The sequence below is a fragment of the Balaenoptera borealis genome (assembly GCF_965194805.1).
Source record: "Balaenoptera borealis genome assembly, chromosome: 7".
Classification (NCBI taxonomy): Eukaryota; Metazoa; Chordata; class Mammalia; order Artiodactyla; family Balaenopteridae; genus Balaenoptera; species Balaenoptera borealis.
The window spans coordinates 10,929,391-10,944,759 of record NC_138864.1 but is presented as its reverse complement, the minus strand read 5'-3'; the positions used below and the strand labels follow the sequence as shown (position 1 = coordinate 10,944,759).

The 15,369-nt window shown below is 36.4% G+C and overlaps 1 protein-coding gene across 3 annotated transcripts in view; it reads right to left on the bottom strand.

Annotated features, from left to right (window-relative positions):
* The window catches only part of LOC309632291 (up-regulator of cell proliferation), a 99,115-nt gene that overhangs the window by 33,388 nt on the left and 50,358 nt on the right, over nt 1–15,369 (bottom strand). The gene's annotated exons all lie outside the window — the stretch shown is intronic.

Sequence of the window (15,369 nt, the reverse complement as noted above, 5' to 3'; positions counted from 1 at the left end):
GAAATTTGAACTCTTACCAATTACCAGCTCTGGAAGCTCGGGCAGGATAGAAGCTTCCCAGGGCTGTAGTTTCCTCAGTTGAAAAATGAGGATAATAGGTCCCTTCCTCTCTATGAGGACTGAATGAGTTAATATTTGTAGAGTGATTAATACATTGCCTGGTAAATGGCCTCTTAACCTCCCGCGAATCCATCACATCCTTCTTTCCTTCAGTAAAATGGAATCTCAGAATTGCTGCCTTGATTTCAGAAGGTAATGCTCTGTAAATGTGAGCTGATAAGTAAAGCCACAGGGGTTTGTGAGACCCAAAGTAGGTACAAATCTAAGAGGACCAGGGTTAAGGAAGAGTCTGGGGAGTGGGCAACTGCTAAATGGCCTGATTCAAGGCAGTAATGACTGCCATTGGAGTGGGGGAGGTCAGATACTTTTTAAAAATAAGCTGCTGGTTTTAAAACATGTTTTGAAATAATGAATAGTGTTAGTTCAATGAAATTATTCTTCCTCAATATGAGTTTTACTAGGTATGTAGCATTTCACTGCATGGTGGACCATCATATGTTTTAACCAACCCCTATTACTAGACAAAATTTTGCTGCCAGTATTTCATTATTATAAAGAATGTGGACAGTAAATATTCTTATAGCCAAAACTCCGCATATACATCCATGAGTATTTCCTTAAGCTAAGTTCCCAGGAGTCAGATGATACTAGTATTTTAAGTCTTTTCAGATACATATATAATCTATGTATGTGTTTGTGTACTTATACACACATACACAAACACATACACACATATATACTAATACACATATATACATATACTTACATATATACATACATGTATACATATACACACACATATATATACACACACATAGAGACTGCTGTCCCAGCACAGTCACCAACACTGATGATAGTGCCAGTTTGCCAAAAGTCTCAATAAATTTCACAGTTTCTTTATCACTGCAAATTTGATAGGTTAAAAAACAGTATTTTGGCAAAATGGCAGACTAGGAAGTTCCAAGCTCACCTTTTCTCACGGAAACATGAAGAAAACAACCAGAAGCTGTCTGAACTAATTTTGTAGGGGCTTTAAAAAAGTTAAAGGTTTACAGCAACCAAACAAACATTCAAGCAAGAAAAAGCCATCCTAAATATGACAGCAAAGTTTAGTGGCATTTTCACTTGCCATCGCCCCACTCCTTCCCCAGTGTGGCAGTGGTCTTGTTCTTGAGAAGGTAGCATCCTGTTTCCCAGTCCCCACCTTCCTGTCACCTTGAACTGGAGGGAGCAGAGCAGACCTTATTTGTATACTACCTGACCTGTGAGAAATGGTAAAGGTCGTCCTTCAGGTTGAAAGGAAAGGATGCTAGACAGTAACTCACAGCAGTATGAAGATGGAAAGATCTGACAAAGAAATACATGGGCAATATAAAAGGCAGCATTACTTTAATTTTGGTAGCAACTCCACTTTTTTATTTCCAACAGGACCTAAAGGACAAATGCATTAAAATACTTATAAATTATAAATCTGTATTATTGGACACACAACGTATAAAGGTATAATTTGTGACATTAATAACATGAAGGGGAAACAGAAATGTATAGGAGTAGTAGAGTAAAACATGTCATTACAAAAAAAATCAGCTGAACACAAAAGAAGGCAGTAATAGAGACAAATACTGTAAGACTTTTTTATTAAGTAGCAAAGTGACAGTAGTAAGTTCCTCAAGTGTAGTTACTTTAAATGTAAATAGATTAAACTGTCTGATCAAAAGGCAGAGATAGGCAGAATGGATTAGAAAAATGATCCAAATATATACAGTCTATAAGAGACTCACTTTAGCTCTAAAGACAGAAGATTGAAAGTGAAAGGATGGAAACATATTCCCTGTAAATATTAACCAAAAGAAAGCTGGGTAGGCTATACTAATTCAGACAAAATAGACTTCAGTTTAAAAAGTTACAAGAGATAAAGAAAGACATTATATATTAAACAAAAGTTAATTCAACAAGACAGTTATAAACATGTATGTACCAAAAAGAGCCCCAAAATATAATGAAGCAAACATTCACAGAATTGAAGGGAAAAATCATTCCACAAAAACAGTTGAATACTTCAATAATCATTTTCAATAGTAGATAGGAGAACCAGACAAAAGATCAATAAGAAAATAGAGAACCTAAACAGTACTACAAGTCAATTGTACCGAACAGATGTCAACTGAAAAAAATGCACAACCTAAAAGCTGACAATTATGTTTTATTAGGACTTTCTGAGGACTTAAGCCCAGAAGACAGCCTCTCAGATGGCTCTGAGGGGCTGCTCTGAGAGGGTAAGGGAGGAGCCAGGATACATAGAAGTTTTGCAACAAAAACCAGGTAGTTGGAACATCAAAAGATTACTGTTAATTAAAGAAAATCCAGACATCTCAAGTTAATGAATTTAGCACTTTTCTATGTATGGCAAGATGCAAAACTATGGACTCATTGAAATCATTCCTTTGACATGCACCTTAACTATCTAAGGCCAGTATCCTGTTTTTAATGATTCTGAATTTCCTCAGGGTACACAGTCTGGGTCGGCGGCAGGGGCTGATGGCTTGGTGGCTGCAACGTACTTTGTTTACTGATATGGCAGTCCACACAGACAAATACAGAACACTCCACTCAATAACAGTGGAGTACACATTCTTCTCAAGTGCACATGGTACATTGTTTGGAAAAGACCATACGTTAGGCCACAAAACAAGTCTTAATAAATTTTAAGAGACTTAAATCATCTTTAAAGATCTTTAAAGATACTACAAAGTTACTTTTCTGATCACAGTGGAATGACACTAGATACCAAAGAAGAAGGAAAACCGGAAAATTCACAAATATGTGGAAATTAACCCACTTAAAAATCCAATGTATTAAAGAATAAATCATAAGGGAAATTACGAAATACCTTGTTAAAAATAAAAACACAATATATCAAAGCTTATGTGATGCAGCAAAGTCAAGGCTAAGAGAGAATTTTATACCTGTAAACATCTACGTTAAAGACGAAGAAAGATCTCAAATTAATAACCTAACTCTACATCTTAAGGAACAACAGCAACAACAACAAAATGAAGGCAAACCAAACTGAAAGCTAGCAAAGTGAAGGAAACATTAAAGTTTAGAGCAGAGAAAAAATAGACTAGAGGATAAACAGTAGAGAAAAATCAATGAAGTAAAAAGCTGATTCTTCAAAAAGATCAGCAAAATTAACAAATCTTTCACTCAACTCACTAAGAAAAAAGGAGGGACGACTCAAATTACTAAAATCAGAAATAAATGTGAGGGCATTACTACTGATTTTACAGAAACAAAAATAATTTTAAGAGAACATTATAACAGGTGTACACCAACCAACTGGACAACCTAAATGAAAAAAAATAATTTCCTGGAAACACACTATCAACTATAACTCAATAATGAAGAAAGAAAAAATCTGAATGAATCTATAACAAGTAATGACATTGAGTTGGTAGTCAAAAAACCTCCCAAAAAAGAAAACTGCGGACCAGGTGGCTTCACTGGTGCATTTCACCAAATATTTAAAGAAGAACTAACTCAAATACTTCTCTAACTCTTCCAAAATGTTAAAGAGCACCTCTGATTTTATGAGGTCAATATTACCCTGATACCAAAGCCTGACAAAGAAACTATAAGAAAACTACAGATCAATATCCCTTATGAATATTGATACAAAAATCCTCAACAAAATACTAGCAAACAGAACACAGAAACATAGAAAAGGATTATACATCATAACCAAGTGGATTTATTCCTGGAATGCAAGGATGCTTCAACACATGAAAATCTATCAATGTAATATATCACATTAATATGATGAGGGAAAAAAAACCACATGATCATCTCAATTCATGCAGAAAAAAAAAACATTTGACAGAATTCGACAATCTTTCACAACATAATGCACTAAAACTAGGAATAGAAGGAAACTTCTTCAGTATGATAAAGGTCATATATGAAAAATCCAGAGCAATGATGAAAGCCTAAAAGTTTTTCCCTAAAATCAGAAACAAACAAACAACAACAACCAAAAAAAGAATGCTCTCTTTTGCCACTTCTGTTCAACATAGTGCTATAAGTCCTAGAAAGAGCAATTAAGCAATAAGAAGGGAAAAAAAGGCATCCAAATCAGAAAGGAAGAAGTAAAATTATCTGTTTGCAGATGACATGATCTTCTATGTAGAACATCCTAAAGACTCCACCAAAAACTCTTAGAACCAATATATGAATTCAGTAAATTTGCAGGATACAAAAGTCAACATAAAAATCAGTTGCATTTCTATACACAAATAAAAACCTATCCAAAAAGGAAAGTAAAAAAAAAAAAAATCTCGTTTATGATAGCATCAAAAAGAATAAAATACTTAGGAATAAGCTGAATCAAGGAGGTGAAAGACTTGCACACTAAAAGCTATAAAACATTGATGAAAGAAATTAAAGAAGACACAAGTAAATGGAAGGACATCCCATGTTCATGGGTTGAAAGAATATTGTTAAAATATCCATACCACCCAAAGTGATCTATAGTTTCAATGCAATCCCTATCAAAATCCCAATGGCATTCTTTACAGAAATAGAAAAAATAATCCTAGAATTCACTTGGAACCATAAAAGACCCTGCATGTCCAAAGCAATTTTACACAAGAAGAACAAAGCGGGAGGCATTACACTTCCTGATTTGAAAATATATTACAAAGCTATGGTACTGGCAATAAAACAATGGAACATAGTAGAGAGCTCAGAAATAAGTCCACACATCTATAGTCAACTGATCTTCGAGAAGTGTATCAAGAATACTGGGAATTCCCTGGCGGTCCAGTGGTTAGGACTCTGTGCTCTCACTGCCGAGGGTCAAGGTTCAACCCCTGGTTGGGGAACTAAGATCCCACAAGCCAGGTGGTGCAGCCAAAATATAAATAAATAAATAATACAAAATTGGGAAAGGACAGTTTCTTCAATAAACAGTGATGGGAAAACTGGATATACACGTGAAAAATAATGAAGTTAGATCATTGTCTCACACCATATAGAAAAATCAACACAAAATGCACTGAAGACATAAACATGAAACCTTTATACATAAAACTCTTAGAAGAAAACATGAAAAAAGCAAAATATTGGACTTTGTGATGATTTACTGGATGTGACACCAAGAGCTCAGGCAACAAAAGCAAAAATAGACAAGCAGAATTATATCAAACTAAAAAGCTACTGCACAGCAAAAGAAATAAATAACAAAATGTAAAGGGAAACTATGGAATGGAAGAAATATTTGCAAAAGATGTATCTGATAAGAGGTTAATACCCAAAATATAGAAGGAACCGTTAAAAATTGGGCAAAGAACCTGAATAGACGTTTCCCAGAAGAAGACAAACAAATGTCTTCCGTTATACAAACAGGCATATGAGAAGGTGTTCATCAGGGAAATGCAAATAAATGAAAAAATGAGATATCACTTCACACCTGTTAGAATGGCTATTACCAAAAAAAATTAAAAATAAAAATAAAAGATAACAAGGATGGTGAGGATGTTGGTGAGGATGTTGAGAAATGGGATGCCTTGTACACTGTGGCTGGGTATGTAAATTGTTGCAGCCACTGTGGAAAACCTATGGAGGTTCTTCAAAAAGCTAAACATAGAAATACCTTATGATCCAGTAATCCCACTTCTGGGTATATATCCAAAAGTATTGAAGTCAGAGTCTCAAAGAGATATCTGAATTCCCATATTCATTGCAACATTATTCACAATACTCAGGATATGGACACAGCCTAAATGACTGTCAATAGATGAATGGGCAAAGAAAATGTGGTATATAAATACAGAATATTAGCCTTTAAAAAGTGGCAAATCCTGCCATTTGGAACAACCTGGATGTAACTGGAGGACATTATGCTAAGTGAAATAACCAGACACAGAAAGACAAATCCTGGGATTTCCCTGGTGGTCCAGTGGTTAAGAATCCACCTCCCAACACAGGGGATGCGGGTTTGATCCCTGGTCAGGGAACTAAGATTCCACATGCCGCGGGGGCAACTAAGCCTGTGCACTGCAACTACTGAGCCCATGTACTCTGGACCCTGTGTGCCACAGCTACTGAGCCCACGCTCTCTAAAGCCCGCACACCACAACTAGAGAGAAGCCCATGCGCCAAAACGAAAGATCCAGCATGCCGCAGCAAAGATCCCACACGCTGCAAATAAGACCTGACACAGCCAAAAAAATAAAAATAAAAAGACAAATATTACATTATCCTACTTTTATGAGGAATTTAAAATAATCAAATTCAGAACCAGAGCATAGAATATTGGTTAGCAGGGGCTGATAAGAGGGAAAAATAAAGAGGTATTGGTTGGTGAAAAGGCACAAAGTTTCAGTTACACAAAATGAGTAGGTTCTGGAGATCTGCTACACAACTTAAGGCCTAAGTTAACAATAATATACGGTATACTTAATCTGCAAAGAAAGTAGATGTTATGTTAAGTGCTCTTACCACAAAAAAATGTATGATAAATATGTAAGTAAACAAATAAATAATAAAATTAATAAATGAATGGAGTGAGAGGAAACTTTAGGAGGTGATGCATAAGTTTATGGCCTTGATTGTGGTGATGATTTCACAGGTGTATACTTATCTCCAAGCTGATCAAGTTGTATACATCAGACATATATGGCATTTTTAAGTCAATCATACTCAATCAAGAGGTTAAGAAAAGGTCAGCTGCATTTCCATACACTAACAATGAGTAATACTAAAAAGAAATTGAGAAACCAATTCTGTTTATATTAGCATCAAAAAGAAAAAATATTTAGAAACAAATTTATCCAAAAAGGCAAAACATGTGAACACTGAAAACAACAAAACAATATTGAAAAAAATTAAAGAAAATATAAATGGAAAGACATTCCATTTTCACATTGGAAATCTTAATATTAAGATGTCAGTACTAACAAAGCAATCTACAGATTCAATGAAATCCCTATGAAAATTCCAAGCATTTTCTACAGTAATAGAATAATCCATCCTAAACTTCATAAGGAATCTCAAGGAACACTGAATAATCAAAACCGTTTTAAAATAAAGTACAAAGTTGGAACTCACACATCCTGATTTGAAAACTAACTACAAATCTACAATGATCAAAACAGTGTAGTACTGGCATATAGGACAATGGAATAGAATAGAGTCCAGAAAATCTCAAATATATTGTCATATATATAATTGAAGTATATTTGATTTACAGTATTGTGTTAGTTTCAGGTGTACAGCAAAGTGATTCATTTATATATATATTATATATAATGTATATTTTTATGATTATTTTCCATTATAGGTTATTACAAGATATTGAATATAGTACCCTGTGGTATACAGTAAATCTTTGTTGCTTATCTATTCTATGTAGAGTAGTTTGTATCTGTTAATCCCATACTCCTGATTTATCCCTCCCCCCTTCCCCTTTGGTAAATATCAGTTTGTTTTCCTATGTCTGTGAGTCTCTTTCCGTTTTGTATATAGGTTCATTTGTATTATTTTTTATATTCCACATGTAGGTGATAGCATACAATATTTGTCTTTTTCTGTCTGACTTACTTCACTAAGTATAATATTCTCTAGGTCCATCCATTTTGCTACAAATGGCAATATTTCATTATTCTTTATAGCTGAGTAATAGTCCATTATATATATATATATATATATATATATACCACATTTTCTTAATCCAATTGTCTGTTGATGGGCACTTGGGTTGTTTCCATGTCTTGGCATGGGGTGCATGTATCTTTTCGCATTAGAGTTTTTGTCTTTTCTGGGTATCTACCCAGGAGTGGGGCTGCTATATGATAGCTCTATATTTAGTTTTTTAAGGAACCTCCACCGTTCTTCATAGTGGCTGTACCAATTCACATTCCCACCAACAGTGTAGGAGGGTTTCCTTTTCTCCACATGCTCTCCAACAGTTGATATTTGTAGACTTTTTGATGATTGCCATTTTGACCTGTGTGAGGTGATAACCCATTTTGGTTTTGATTTACATTTCTCTAATAATTAGTGATTGTGAGCATCTTTTCATGTACCTGTTGCCCACCTGTATGTCTTCTTTGGAAAAATGTCTATTTAGGTCTTCTGCCATTTTTTTCATTGGGCTGTTTGGGGTATTTTTGGTTTTTTTTTTTTTGATATTTAGTTGTATGAGCTGTCTGTATATTTTGCATATTAACTCCTTGTTGGTTGCAACATTTGCAAATATTTCTCCCATTCTGTAGGTTGTCTTTTCATTTAGTTAATGTGCAAAAGCTTTTAAGTTTGATGTAGTACAGTTCGTTTACTTTTACTTTTATTTTTTTGCCTTGGGAGACTGATCTAAGAAAATATTGCTACAATTTATTTATGTTCAAGAATTTTATGCCTGTATTCTCTTCTAGAAATTTTATGGTATCATGTCTTGTACTTAGGTCTTTAAGCCATGTTGAGTTTATTTTTGTATATGCTGTGAGGGAGTGTTCTAATTTCATTGATTCACATGTAGCTGTCTAGCTTTCCCAACACCACTTGTTGAAGAGACTGTCTTTTCTCCGTTGTATATTCTTGCCTCTTTTGTCACAGATTAATTGACCATAGGTGTGTGGGTTTATCTCTGGGCTCTCTATTCTGCTCCATTGATCCGTATATCCCTGATTGTACCAATATCACACTGCTTTGATTACTAGAGCTGTGTAGTATAGTTTGAAGTCCAGAGGATTATGCCTCTGGCTTTATTCTTGTTCCTCAGGACTGCTTTGGCAACTCTGCATCTTTTGTTGTTCCAAATAAATTTTAGGATTATTTGTTCTATTTCTGTGAAAAATATCATGGGTATTTTGATAGGGCTCACATTAAATCTGTAGATTGCTTTGGATAATATGACCATTTTAACAATATTAGTTCTTCCCATCCAAGAGCATGGGATATCTTTCCATTTCTTCGAATGGTCTTCGTATCCTTTATCAATGTTTTAGACTCTTCAGTGTAGTTACTTCACTGCCTTGGTTAAGGCAGTGAAGTAACTTCCTCAGAGAGGCCTTGCCACCCCCTGCCCACTGTGGACCCGCTGGTACATGTGAGGTGATGCTCTGTCCTTTCCCACAGTGCTCACCACCTTGGCAATGACTGAATCTCCACTTCCGCCTCCCCCACCAGGTGGTGAGTCCCCCGAGGGCCGGGCTGGCTGTCTCGTTGACAACTGTGTCCCCAAAGGCAGTGAAGTAATGAGTAATAAGTATTTTATTTTTTTGGACACGATTTTAAATGGGATTTTTTTTTTTTTTTGGCTGTCTCTTTCTGACATTTCATTGTTAGTGTAAAGAAATGCAACAGATTTCTGTATATTAATCTTGCATCCTTCTACCTTGCTGAATTCATTTATTCTAATAATAGTTGTGTGGACACTTTAGGGTTCTCTATATGGAGTATCATGTCCTCTGCAAATAGTGACAGTTTTACCTCTTCCCTTCCAAATTGTACTCATTTTATTTCTTTTTCTTGTCTGATTTCTGTGGCCAGGACTTCCAGTAGAAGTTGAATAGAAGTGGTGAATAGAAGTGGTGAGAGTGGGCATCCTTGTCTTGTTCCTGAATTTAGCAGAAAGGCTTTCAGTTTTTCACCCTTGAGTATTATGTTGGCTGTGGGTTTGTCATAAATGGATTTTATTATGTTGAATTATGTTCCCTCTATACCCACTTTGGTGAGTTTTTAATCATGAATAGATGTTGAATTTTGTCAAATGTTTTTCTGCATCTATTGAGATGATCATATATTTTTTATCTTTCCTTTTGTTAATGTGGTGTATCACATTGATTGATCTGTGTATGTTGAAGCATCCTTGTGAACCTGGGATGAATCCCACTTGGTTGTAGTGTATGATCTTTTTTGTTTTGTTGGCTTCAGTTTGCTAATATTTTGTTGAGAATTTCTGCCTCTATAATCATCAAGATATGGACCTATAATTTTCTTTTTCTTTTCTTTTCCTTTTTTTTTTTTGTTTTTGTTTTTTTTAGTGTCTTTGTCTGGTTTTGGTAACAGGGTGATGGTGGCTTCATAGAATAAATTTGGGAGTGTTCCCTCCTCTTCAATTTTCTGGAATAGTTGGAGCAGCATGGTTGTAAATTCTTTGTATGTTTGGTAGAATTCCCCAGAGAAGTTGTCCAGTCCTGGAATTTTGTTTGTAGGGAGTTATTATTATTATTCTTATTACAGAATCTATTTCACTTCTAGTGATTGGCCCGTTCAAATTACCTGATTTTTCTTGACTCAGTTTTGGCAGGCTATATATTTCTAGAACCTTGTCCATTTCTTCTAGGTTGTCCAATTTGTTGGCATATAACTGTTAATAGTATTCTCTTATGATTTTTTTTTGTATTTCTGAGGTATATGTTGTTATTTCTCCTCTTTCATTTCTTATTTTGTTTATTTGGGTCCTCTCTCTTTTCTTCTTGGTGAACCTAGCTAGAGGTTTGTTGACTTTACCTTTTGTAAAAAAAAACAGCTCCTGGTTTCATTGATCATTTTTATTGTTTTTAATATATATATTATTTATTTCCACACTTATCATTATTATGTCCTTCCTTCTGCTGACTTTGGGTGTTGTTTATTCTTCTTTTTCCAATTCTTTTAGGTGGTAGGTTAGGTTTTGTGTTTGAGATTTTTCTTGTTTCTTGAGGAAGGCCTATATCACTATGAACTTCCCTCTCAGAACTGCTTTTCTGCATCCCATAGATTGTGTAATGTTGTATTTTCATTGTCATTTGTCTTGAGGTATTTTCTGATTTCTCTTTGATTTCATTGTTGACCTGTTGGATTTTTTAGTAGTATGTTGTTTAGTTTCCATATGTTTGTTATTTCCCCATATTACTTTTTGCAGTTGATTTCTAGTTTCATATCATTATGGTCAGAAAACATGCTTGTTGTAATTTCTATCCTCCTGAATTTGTGAGGCTTGTTTTGTGACCTCGTATGTGGTCCATCCTAGAGAATTTTTCATGTGTGCTTGAAAAGAATATGTATTTGGATGTAGTGTCCTGTAGATATCAGTTAAGGCCAACTGGTCTATTGTGTCATTTAGGACCTCCATTGCATTATTGATTTAATTTCTGGAAGATCTGTCCATTGGTGTCAGTAGATTGTTAAAGTCTCCTACTATCATTGTATTATTGTCCATTTGTCCCTTTATGTCTGTTATTATTGTTTTAATATTTAGGTGCTCCTCTATTGGGTGCATATGTTAATGAGTGTAACATACTATTCTTCCCTTTATCATTATATAATGTCCTTCTTTGTCTTTCTTTATGGACTTTGTTTTAAAGTCAATTTTGTCTGATATGAGTATTTCTATCCCCAGTTACCTGTCATTTCCATTTGCATGAAATACATTTTCTCATTCCCTCACTTTCAGTCTGTGTGTGTCTTTCACTGTGAAGTGAGTCTCTTGTAGGCAGCATATTGTAGGGTCTTTTCTTTTTTTCAGTCTGCCACTCTATGTCTTTTGATCACAGCATTTAGCCCATCAACATTTAAAGTAATTATTTATTGGTATATACTTATTGCCATTTTAAACCTTGTTTTCCAGTCATCTTTGTAGTTCTTTTTGTTCATTTCTTCTTTTTGTTTTTCCTTTTGTGGTTTGTTGATTTTCTTTTGTAGTATACTTGAGTTCCTTTCTTTTTGTTTTTTGTGAATATATTGTCTGTTTTTGATTTGTGGTTACCATGGAGTTCAAGTATGTTGACCCATACTATATATATTTGCTTTAAACTGATAGTTGTTCAACTTCAAACACATTCTAAAAGATGTACCTTTTTATACACCCCTCTGCCACATTTTGTGATTTTTATGTCCTATTTTACAACTTCATGTTTATTCTTTTGCTGTTAATTTATCAGTTATCATCACTTTTACAGATTTTTAAATTGTTTTTTAAGCAATCCTAAATCCTTTCATATGTTTGCCTTACCTATTGTGATTTCCCCTTTCCTCTATTCTTGTTTCTTTTCTTTCTTTTTTTAATAAATTTATTTACTTATCTATTTATTTATTTATTTTTGGCTGTGTTGGGTCTTCGTTGCTGCGCGCGGGCTTTCTGTTGTTGCAGTGCATGGGTTTCTCATTGTGGTGGCCTCTCGTTGCAGAGCATGGGCTCTAAGCGTGCAGGCTTCATTAGTTGTGGCACACAGGCTCAGTAGTTGTGGCTCACGGGCTCTAGAGGGCAGGCTTAGTAGTTGTAGCACATGGGCTTAGTTGCTCCATGGCATGTGGGATCTTCCGGTACAGGGCTCGAACCCATGTCGCCTGCCTTGGCAGGAGGATTCTTAACCATTGTGCTACCAGGGAAACCCCTTGTTTCTTTTCTATTTGGAGAAAACCCTTAAATATTTCTTTAGGTTAGGTTTAATATTGCTGAATTCTTTTAGTTTTTGCTTGTCTGAGGAATTCTTTATCTATTCTTCTATTCTAAATGATAATCTTGTTGGGTAGAGTATCCAAAGTTGCAGGGTTTTCCCTTTCAGGAATTTGAATTTATCATTCGACTCCCTTCTGGCCTGCAAAGTTTCTGCAGCGAAATCAGCTGATAGTCTTATAGGCGTTCCCTTGTGACCTACTCTTTGTCTTTCTCTTGCTGCCTTTAGAATCCTCTTTTTATCTTTAAATGTTGCCATTTTAATTCTGATATGTCTTGGTGTGGGTCTGTTTGGGTTCATCTTGTTTGGGATCTTCTGTGCTTCCTGTCCCTGGATATCTGTGTTCTTTTTTAGGCTTGGGAAGTTTTCAGCCATAATTTCATCAAATACATTTTTGATTCCCTTCTTTCTCTTCTCCTTCTGGAACCTGTATTATGCGTCAGTTGACATGTGTTGTATTATCCCATAGATCTCATATATTGCTTTTTTTTTTTTCTTTTGTCTTTCTGTCTGCTGTTCTAGCTGGGTGATTTCCATTATTCTATCATCCAGATCACTTATTCGTTTTTCTGTGTCATTTAGTATGTTATTCATTGCTTCTAGATTGGTATTTATCTCAGCAACTGAATTATCTAATTTTGGTTGGTTCATCTTTATAGTTTCTAGTTTCTTGTTACAATGATCTGCATTTCTAATGATAATCTTTCTTAATTCCTTTAGTATTTTTAATACCTCCTTTTTAATTGGGTTCTAGTAAACTGAGGTCTATTTCATTATTTGTTCTTTCAGGGGATTTCTCTTGTTCTTTTAATTGGGAATAATTCCTCTGCCTTTTTATTTTACTTAACTTTATCTCTATGAATTTAGGAGAAACAGTTGTCTACTGTGATCTTGAAGGGGAATTTTTATGTGGGAGCATCCCTGTGTAGACTGTGTGTGTCCAATATTTTCGGTGCAAGGGCTGGTTTTGGTATGGATGCCAGCCACATCTTTCCTCCGAGTGTGCTGGCTGTTATCCCCTTGATAGAGGGTGTGGTTGGTGTTTCAGTGTCTAGAGCCTGTGCTGGATATGAGGTGGTTCTTTCTCTTTCTTCATGGCTGTCACTGCCCTGCTGGGGGCAGGGTCCATTTCCCAGTTGGAAATAGAAGCCTTGAGGGTTGGGTTTCATCAGGCTCTGTTACCCTCGAGTGTGTCGCCTGCCCCAAAGTTTGTAATTGCTGAAGTAAGTGAGGCCTGTGTGGTCACAGCTAACCTATGGGCCACCCATGCAGGTGTCCATGGTTCCACTCAGAAGCATCCCAAGGTTCCGTCCCTTTCTCTGTTATGTTCATCTCACATTTAGTGCAGGGCTGTGGTGTGGAGTAGGCTGGGACTGGGGGTTGGGGCATTGTGGCTGCAGGAATTGCGGTGGCTGTGCTTCATCTGAGATCTGGGCTGCCTCTGTGGCAGACTTCTCCAAGGACCTGTCTGCCCCAGATCTAGTGCTAATCTGTGGTGTGGAGTGGGTGGAGTTGGAGCACTCATGCTAGGACATAAACCACTATGTACTCCTGCCCAGGGCCAGTCTGCCTGGGAGTCAGTGCTTAGCCTTTGTGCATTCTTATGGCATCACCCAGTGTGTGCACTGACAATGTCTGCCCAGCGAGGCTTGGTGCCCCAGTGCATGTGCTGACAATGGTCTCTGTGGTTCCGCCCAGATCACACCCCAGGTGCCCCAGTCTGTCTCTGCATAGCTAGACTGATCTTTGCCCTGATCTTGTGCCAGAATGTGGTGTGGAGTGAGCAGGGGTGGGGTATTCATCCTTTTGTACTGGGAAGTGTGGCAAGGTAGCAGCAGCCAGTACAAGGCTCTCTCCACCCTGATTCTTATCAAGCCAACATGCAGGCACTGCTCACAAGTAGAGTCTAGGCTTCCTCAGCCCCTCTATCTGTCTCAACAGACAAGGGGGCTTGTCTCCTCCCTGCAGGACCCCAGAACTGGGATGCCCATATTTTTAGTCAACCTGCTTCCCAGGGTGAGAATTCACCTGTGTGGACTTCTGTTCCTTACAGATCCCTGCCAGGGGTGCAGGTTCTGACCCAATGCCTTTTTTCCCCATCCTGCACAGTTACATGGACATCTTTCTTCCAGCTTTGGCTGTATAGGAGTTCTTTCACCAGTTTCCAGTTAGTTTTCCATGATTATTGTTCCACATGTAGATGTACTTTTGATGTGTTTGTTGGGGGAGGTGAGCTCCATGTCCTCCTACTCTGCCATCTTGGTCCCCCCGGCCCAATATATTTTTGACTTAAGTACTAAGGCCATTTAATGTGGAAAGGATGGTCTTTTCAAAAATGGTGCTGAGAAAACTGAATATCCACATACTGAAGAATAAAGTTGGACCCATACCCCACATCATATACAAAATTACTCAAATGAATCTAAGACCTAAACATACAAGTTAAAACAATAAAACTCTTGGAAGAAACATAGGGGAAAAGCTTCAGGGCATTGGATTTAGCTATAATATTTTGGATATGGCACTGCAAGCACAGGCAACAAAAGAAAAAATAGATAAATTGAGCTTTATCAAAATTAAAAATTCTTGTGCATCAAAGGACACTATCAAAAGAGAGTGAAAAGGCAACCTATAGACTGGGAGAAGATATTTGCAAATCACATATCTGATAAGGGATTAATATCCAAAATTCATAAGGAAACCCTACAACTCAACGACAAAGAAAACAACCCAATAAAAAATGGGCAAAGGGCTTGGCTAGACATTTCTCCAAGGCAGATATACTTAGAGCCAACGAGCATATGAAAATATGCTCAACACAATTAGTCATTAAAGAAATGCACATTAAAACCACAATGAGATACCACTC